This window comes from Brassica oleracea, chromosome C7 (genome assembly GCF_000695525.1).
Source record: "Brassica oleracea var. oleracea cultivar TO1000 chromosome C7, BOL, whole genome shotgun sequence".
Taxonomy (NCBI): domain Eukaryota; kingdom Viridiplantae; phylum Streptophyta; class Magnoliopsida; order Brassicales; family Brassicaceae; genus Brassica; species Brassica oleracea.
This window is the reverse complement of record NC_027754.1, coordinates 2,219,254-2,228,700: the sequence shown is the minus strand read 5'-3', so window position 1 is coordinate 2,228,700 and position 9,447 is coordinate 2,219,254. Positions and strand designations below refer to the sequence as shown.

Here is a 9,447-nt window from a genome sequence, read left to right as displayed (position 1 = left end):
CTGGTTTCCCTTTTTACCACATTGGGTTTTGGGTTTTCCGGGAGAGGTTTTAATGAGGCAACATTAGCATGTTACAAACCCTATATGGTTATGGCATCCAAGGGGGAGTGTTATGAATCATGAAGTGGATGGTCCATAACCTAGACCATACAAGTTTAAGGCTAGAGTCCATTGGGGGTTTACATCCAGCCACATGGAAGACCCATTCAACCTTAGTCTTTATGAGTTTGACCATGTCATTATGTAGAGTATCTTTGTAATCAATTCTCCCTTTGACTCCACCTTGTATGAACCACTATATATAGTGGTGTAAGCAATAAGAAATATACAACACATTCTCACAAATCTTCTCTCAAATCTTAACAAAAACAATCAATTTTCACTATAGTCTATCTTATTAAATAGAAAAATAGAAGTTATGACATATTTTATATTTCATTTTTTATTGAACTGTCAATTAGAAGAACATGATTTTAATAGACCTATTATTTATTTTCATCATAATTAAACTTAAGAGCTTCATTAATGAACCATGTACTATATATATAATTCGACCAAAACACAACCCGTTACTATTGTCAACGACCAAAAAAATCAATTTTTATAATCTTCCACATATGCAATTTTCCGGTATATATTTTCTAAATCATATTACTTTCAGTTTATAATATCAAATGTAACATGTTTATGATTATAAAACCAATATAACATGTTAAATCAGGATATTGGATTGCTCGGAGTTTATTGAAGGACGAGGAAGAAAATGAGGTACTGAAACCCAGTATAACTAAACTTCAAGCGTTCGTTTGGAAGATAAAGGCGCCTCAAAAGATTTGCCATCTTATATGGCAACTGATAACATGTCATGTGGCAGTAACGAGGAATCTTATACGGCGAAATATGAGATGTGATAACTACTGTGCACGATGCGGAAAACGAGAAGAATCTGTCACACATGCAATCTTTGAATGCCCGCCAGCTTTACAAGCTTGGTCCTTATCAGCAACTCCAACGAGCCCATACATCTTCCCGGTTCCGAGCCTTTATGCAAATATGAATTATCTTTTCTGGAGGAAAAACAACATTGTCGAGCCTGAACTAGACATGAACCTTTATCCATGGATAATCTGGTACATATGGAGGGTTAGAAACGTAAGCTCTTTAGAGGGATAGACAGGGATCCATTGGAGTTAGTTCGATACGATGAGAGCGAGTGTCAAGCATGGTTCAATGCAAACGAGATGGTATCATCGAATCCACGAGAACCTAGTGTAGTGGAACCTCAAGTCTTAAGCTTGAGTAATATTTGCATGATAAATAGGTCATGGACATCCACAACACGGTTCAGCGGGTGTGGATGGGTCTGGATGGACAGCTTGGGGAATGTACAACTTATGAGGACACGAAACTACATACGGCGAGAGTCTGCCTTGCATTCAGAACTGGAAGCACTGCGATGGGCGATGGAAAACATGCTTCAACATTCGACATGTCAGAATTTTGGAATGGACTGTAAGGATTTAATTGCCATGATTAAGGGGCCTCATGCTTGGCCAAGCTTTGCAACAGAACTAGAGAGGATAGAGACTCTGCAGATATGCTTTCCGGACTTCAAGATCACATATATTCCACGAGCGCATAATCAGATTTCGGACTCTTTAGCTAGGACTCGCAGTCTTTTCATAGAGAACTTTATTTTATTGGTTGGTCTTTTAATAGAACTGCCATTTGATGTAAAAAAAACCCAATATAAATCATATTTAATCATGAATAATATTCATCATTGAAATAACTATGAAGCCAATTTATTTTCATTTTCATTAGTGTTGTATATTTTTGAATTCGATCAACATATTATTATATGATTATTTTACTAAAAATACTAGACTAAGTTCATATACAGTCCACTAATCCAATTTTAAAATATAGTATATCGATAGCAAATTTGTAGTATAGATATGGTTTGGCCGATATATTATAAATTCAAAAAATTTCTTAACAAATTACTTTCTTTTTGATATATGATTTTTTCTTAAAAATCCCACTAAATATTTTCATAACTGATTTTGTTAAAAATCGGTTATTTATCTAATTAACCAAAGACAACAACAATTAGATACAAAAATTTCAAATATATGATTCACTAAAATATAATAAACAATTATATTTATAAATCACTAACTTCTATTTTATATATGTTTCCAGTCTTATCATGGAAAAACAAATATATGTAGTGTCTTCATTCAACAGTTTTTTGGTCATCTTTTATGCATAATCCAAAAGTGTTGCTTTTAGGTAATCGATCATTTGATACATTTTTGTAAGTTTGGATAATGCATCATATGATTTAAACGAAGTATTTTTCATATTGATGGACTTGTTTAAGATCTTTGAATTTTCGTAACTGCCACCTTCATGATACAGCCAAGGTGTGTCTCATATGTTTTGCTTGCTGGGTGTAATTAAGTAATTAGATGAACTGATAATTTGATAGTATCAACACCTATGCATCTGCTGATGTTTTCCACTATCTATATTTATTTTTAAAAGCGGTTTTACTAAATAATCAGTTATGATTTTTCTACGATCTATGTTCATTTTCAAAAACGAATATGAATATCCTAAATTCCATTCTCCATTCTCCATTCTCCATTCTCTCATGTTCTTTGAGTAAATCTTGCTATCTAAACATGATTAGTTTTGAATCATCCATGGTTTTAAGTATTATCATGTTGATTTGTGAGTAAACTCATTTTGAATCTATGAGCTAGGGTGATTAGAGTGATTGAGTGAAGATATAGCGTGTTTAGTGTTAGATCTTGCATGTTCTAGGCTTATCTCTTGTTCATAGTGCTAGTTTAGGATTGATCTCTCTAAATCTAGACTCTAGACATTTAATACATTAAAAGTGTTTGATGAAATCTCTAAATCAAATTGATATTGCTCTTTGCTTGCTTAGACAATGAGAATTGATGCTAGGAATGCTTAAGAAGCTATTAGACTTGTGATTAATGTTTGCTTGATTGAAAGGATTTGATGTTTAATAATTGATTGCAAAATGATTATTGTCTTGGGAAAGAATTAGTCTATTAATTGTGTCTAAACTTATTGGACTTGTTTGATTATTATTTTGAACTCTCTAGATTGGATCTTAATCACTTTGTATCAAATGCATATGTCCACGGATTCTTTGTTTCCTATTTGATAGAATTCTTGTGTTACTTGATTGTGTTTACTGTTGTTGATTTAGATTATTCATATTTTACTTGATATTAATTCATCATCAAATGATTGAATTTAGATGAAGTCATCTTAATTGGACTAACTCTTAAATGTTACAACAACACTTAAGGATAACTAATCCATTATAAAAACTGCAAATGCAAAAGTTGTACATTTTCATCATATCCAAGGTTGCATAAAGCAAATGAAACACACAGAAAATAAATAACCTGAAAAGAATAGAGGGTTGTGCCAACTGGGTTGAAAGAGATTTTGAAGAATGAAATGAGAAATGATTGAAAAAACCTCATTTCATGTAGTTGACTTTTACGAATGATAAAGATGATTTCTAATCCTTTGTCAAAGTAGTAATTAAGAGTAAATCTAATCCTAGAAAATTTTAATTCAAAGAGAATGCATATTAATGTTTAATCTAAGTACAATCAATGTTGTGAAATGATATGATTCTTAAGTAACAAGACACTAAGCAATAAAGTAACAAACTTTCAGTAAATTGATCAAGTCAGAACCCATGGACTTAAGGCAATTGATCTAAAGTAATTAAATCCAAGTTAAGGTGTTAACTTCAAGCAATCATAATGTTCTATAGGCCTAGAACACAAGTAAAGATCAATATTTTCCCAAGCTAAAGATCCCTATGCAATCATGAACTAAACATCAATTCCCATTGGTTTAAATCATTCAAGCATGCATTATATTCAAGTCTATTAACCATCAAGCAATCATAACATCAAATCCTTTTGGTTATTAAAGCAAGATCAATATTGGACGAGGTAACAGATGTAAGACTCCATCGAAGCAAAGCTGATTTGCTCCTAGGTAAGAGGCCAACGCGTCCAAGCTGTGTCCGCCTGAGCTGCATCATGGACATACTCATCACCGATCAACCTAGGTTCTAAGCCAATGACTAACTCCTCAAAACCGTGATTGATGATGTGGTGGTAGTTGGGGATGTCAAGGTTCCTCCCTAGGACTGGTTCCGAATGGAAACCAAGGAAACGGTAAGTGGGGTTGCCGAGAAAGTTGGCAAAGACACCGGCAACGTTAACCCATGTTGCATCCAACTGAAGAAGGAGGCAGTGCAATCCGGCTGAAACGTCAATGACACTAACACCGTTTGCGGTGTTACCGTAAGAGCCAACCCCCACCTGCATACAAGATTATAAGTGACTCTCTGTCTTTTACTTTTGTAAAGATCATCAAAAGGCAAGACAATCGATTTGGGATCCAGTTTAATGTTAAACAAACGGATCCAATAACCCAAAAAAAACCGTTAAAAAGATTATTACTCTCATAGAACAGATAAAAGCTAAAAAACATATATAGCATTGACAACAGATTGAATCCTAAAACAAAACATTTATAAGCTAACAAGGACAAAGATCATCAGTATAGTACAAACTTCCGAGACAAACCGGAGAGATTTTTATGTAAACATTATTATATCACGTAAAACATATCAAATCAAACTTTGTTTTACTTTTATTTGGCTAGGAAAAGATCGAATACCAAAAAAAAACGTTTATAAGCTCACAAGGACAAAGATCATCAGAATAGTACAAACTTCCGAGATTAACCAGAGAGATCGTTATGTAAACATTACGATATCACGTAGAACATATCAAATCAGACTCTGTTTTACTTTTATTTGGCTATGAAAAGAAAGGGAGAGTACCTGCAGATTGTTCAGATGGCGGCAGTGGAAATGGCGAAGATTGTTCACCCACCTGCGAGCCACCGAGAGCTTTCTCGTCACGGTGACCCTCAAGCTCCTTCCAGCACCGATTTCAACATCAGATGTGTAGGTATCCATCTTTTCTGGTACAGATTCTCGGCAGAGAGAAGAAATAAGAAGAGAGAAGATTTTCTATTTTTTCTTCTTTTTGCAGAAGGCGCAGAGAGTGAGAGGAGGGAGAAGAGAGGAAATAACATGCGCGTGATGTGGGTCCCACACTTTTTTGTTTTTATTTGTTCTTCAAATTTGCTAGCTATTGTTTGTGTTTACTCAAATTTTGTTTTCTTTTTTCTTTCTGAAGGCATCGGAATTAATAAATTGGTCCAACATTATAAATTGGATATGCACAATATATTATTATGAAATATATATACACCTTTTTCACAAATATATATAAATAAAAGAGGATATTAGGCAATGTTCATTTAGTTTTTAAATTAGCAGGGTAAAAAAAAAAGACATTTCCTCCAGGTTTGTTGTTGCAAATCCTGTGGACCCCAGTAATATTTTTGGTTTTCTTCTCCCCTTTTTCTTTACAAATTTTGTTATTTCGCCACAATAGTTTTGATTAAAAAACCAAATTTCAATAATTATTATTATTTTTTTTGCTAAGAATGTTAATATCATTAACTAGTAATGAAAGTGATTACATGTGGTGAGACTTGAAATACAAAGAACTTCAAGAAGCTAATTTGGTTGTACAAGCCGCAAAAAATTTAAAAAAGCTTGTAGAACATAATAGGACTAATCTAGTGAACCAGATTCATGCTAAAATTAAAGATGTGTTACTTTGCACTATACACTTGAAGAGAAGATGACTGAGCCACCTTAAGCTGGAACCTGCAAAAGAAATCAATAGGCATCAAAGAAGTCTGATAATCAGAGGCCCCCTTGGGCAGGGAGGCTGCAAGCGCATTAGCCGGAAAAGGTGACCAAGCTCTGCATCAGCACATACAACGCTACCAACTCTAAGACTATCAACAACAGCAAGCCTTACAAGACTCATGAGCTTCACGGTGTGGAAGCAGGCGGTAGGGAAACAGCATAAACCGGCCACATACCAAGTCGGAAGGCTCGACGAGACTCAAAGAAAGGCAGCTAACATCTTTGGGCAGCCATACACAATCAAATGATTTTAGGACAGGGAGAGGCAGAGCTCTCAAAACAGGCGAGAGCTACGACGAAGGTGAGAGACTCCAGACGCCACAGCGGCTTAACTACGGGACAGCCCAAGATCCTTTGCTGATCTGCGCAGAGGAGGAGCTCACCGGAACCGAAAGCACCAAACGATCTGCTGTGCAAAGAGACAAGATCTAGCGACAAAGTAAACCTCCACGATGACCTCTACATCGTGTACCTGCAGGAGACAGAGAAGAGGAACTCGCACAGACCAATGGATAGCAAACCGACGAAAAAGGTTCCGGAGAATGGTAAGGAAGGCTCCAGGCGAGGCAGCGACGCTCTCCTTTCCCGACGAACCGTAGACCCCAAGATCTGACCCAAATCTAAGAAAGGGCCCTTTGTTGCGAGAGATCTCCAACTGGCACCACCAATCGCTTCAGCTTGCTACACTTCGCTTCTCCTCCAGCGGCTTGACGGACGCCCGTCATTTCCGTTGCTAAATCACCGGGGAACTAGAGAAACCAGAGGAGAAAAGCACGTCGGTATAGATGGAGAGGAGAAGGATGAAGGACAGAGGCAAAAGGAAGAAAGAAAAAAGAGGAGGGGTGGCAAAGAAGAATGGAACAATAAACTTGCCGTCGATCTTCTTCACCGTAACAAGGTTGTGATGTTGGCGGCACTAGGTTAAAGAGATTTGGGGGAGAGACTCTAGAGAGAATTTTTTCTCTCTCTTGATTTTTTCGTTTTAAATTTCAATAATTATATGCATGCATATATCATAATCCTTATGTTTGACATAATCTGAAAATCAAAAGTAACAAAAAAAAATGATTTTACGTATTGGATGTTGTTAACATGTCATAATGTATAATTTTGATAATCTATTTTTGGAGGGAGTACTAATTATTTAATCCAACATGTCTCTATGTATATTATCATATATGCACATATGCACATTTACATTTAATATAGTTTGTAAGAACTAAGAGTAGTCTTATCGGTTGGGATCTTAAAAAGAGGTTCTTAATAAAAAAATATTGTTATTTTAATTAATTTGTTTTATTAATTAAATTTAAATGTGAAGTAAATACCAGAGCTATATATAGGTTGACAAGTGGTATAAAGGGTTTCGATACGGTTCCCAAATGTCTTTAAATTAGAACTCTTCCTGTTCTTTTTCCTATTTTCTTTTGTTTTTTTATTTTCTTTTAATTATTAGAACCCCGTAAAAGCTCTGCAATGGAAGTGCTTTAAGAAGACAATGGAGATGCTCTGAGAAGGCGGTGTATTGATTTGATGACACATGTATTTGTGTTAATTAAAAAAAAAATCAAAATAGATCATAGGTGCTGGGAGGGTTTTTCATAGGGATACCAAAATGCTTTTATGCCACTTGATTTTGGAAAGCAATATCAAACGGCTGGGATTAACCTTGCCATGTCATCGTCCTTTTATTTTGGAAAAAATTATTCTTATAGACATTTTTCACTTCTCAATTACAGAAATTGACACATTACACTTGTCAGACACTTTCTTGTTGTTCAATGATTTTATCAACCCTCAACCAAACCAAACTAATAGTAAACTAAATGAAACCAATCATAACACGTGTTTAAAATCCAAAGTGAAGGTGAAACCCCTAATCTTTTCTAGAATCCAAATCTTAATTTCTCTCACTCATTGCGGCTCCGATAATCTAACATCTCAAACAAAACACCCTTGTCACTCTCGTTTCTCTCAAGCCATGGTGGAGCGTCTAGCTTAATCGATTTTTCATTCTTCATTCGAGTACCAACACTGATCTTCCTCCTTTTTCATGTTTCAGCTCCTCTTCCTCGGCTCCAACTTTTTTCTCAGAGGCTGCTCCGCCGGGATGGCCTCTCCAAGATGTCCCTTCGCGTCGCCGTGGTCAAGCTCTTCCTCGATCGCCGGTGAGACAGCCATGGTTTCCGAGCTCAAGATCTTCGTGGATGGTCGGCAGTGTTCATTCTCTTCTGCGGAAAACAGAGTCAAGTGTGGTCTCATCAAGAGAGAACGTGGCAAGCTTTCCCCGTCTGATCTCTAAGCATCTCTACTCTTGAACAACTCAAGAACTATGCATCTGACAGTAACATATCTCTCTTTCTTATCTGAGTTTTTATTTTGAAATTTGATTTATTTTGAGATTCATACTTAGTTTATGTTATTTTCACCCTCTGGCTATTCAAAGTTTGAATCTTTTGTGGATCAGATTTAATTTTCAATGATATTTCATATTTGGATTTAGATATGTAAAAGGCAACGCTATTGGTTTTATATTTTGCTTGTAAACAGACCAAGTAGCAGCAAATGTAATTTCTTTTGTAAGTGTGTTTGCATGTTTGGTGTCTGTGTTTTCTGTTGATTATCTAAGTCATTAAAAAAATTGAAGAAGTTGAATTCTCTTAACCGTCTCTTCTACATCTTAATTTCATGTTTCTAAAGTATTCATTTTGTGATGGTTTCATCTCTTGACAGAGAAAAAGAAGAAGTGAAAATGGGAGCCCCAAAGCATAAGTGGACATTGAAAGAAGAAGAAGAAGAAGCTCTTATGGCTGGAGTGCTCAAACATGGAACTGGAAAATGGCTTTACATACTCGCACGACTCTGAGTACTACTTCTCTCCTGACCCCAACCCCAACATCCACACTTCCCATACCCCTAGCAACCACATCCACACCTCGTTTTTTGCTGATAACCACATCAACAAATCCCATGTCCACAATAGCACCATCCACTCCTCGCAAGTCCCAAACAACCACATCCATAGACGCTTTGTCCACAATACCCGAATAAGGCGCACATAGTGATCTCAGCTGTCTTGATCAAGTTACTTCTTAGCTGTTGATTAACAATCTCTTTTACCTCATGCTCACTTTTGTAATGTATGTACTAAAACTTTCTCTTGTAGCCTCAACCGGCTTTTGCTAGGCGCAAACATTCTTAGACTTTTTTGAAATCAGCCTAATTATGTGTCCACATCCACTCACAAGACACTTTATTCATCATTTGTCATGTTAATTATTAAAATATATTAAAATGGATGTTAAAATGTAGAAACAAAAAAATTAGAATTGATTATAGCAACCATTATTGTTTATGTATTTTTTAATTTAAAATATAAACAAATAAAGATAGAGAGGTCAATGAATAATAATAATAAAACAAATAGAACAAAATTAAATTAATACATCATCTATCCTCGTCGACAAGATCTCTTTTGTTCAAAAACAAAGAAGCTATAACCAACCTTAGATAAAAAAAATAGTATAAAATCATGTGGTTAATAATCAATCTCACTTATCTACAAGAGAAAAAGACAAAAATAG

The 9,447-nt window shown here is 35.5% G+C and overlaps 1 long non-coding RNA gene across 1 annotated transcript; it reads left to right on the top strand.

The window, feature by feature from the left end:
* The first annotated feature begins 7,717 nt into the window (after window positions 1–7,717).
* On the top strand, window positions 7,718–9,095 carry LOC106303978. The gene is made up of 3 exons (XR_001262600.1): window positions 7,718–7,847; window positions 7,926–8,207; window positions 8,597–9,095. It is a non-coding gene; the product is annotated as an uncharacterized LOC106303978 (long non-coding RNA).
* The last annotated feature ends 352 nt before the right edge of the window (window positions 9,096–9,447 follow it).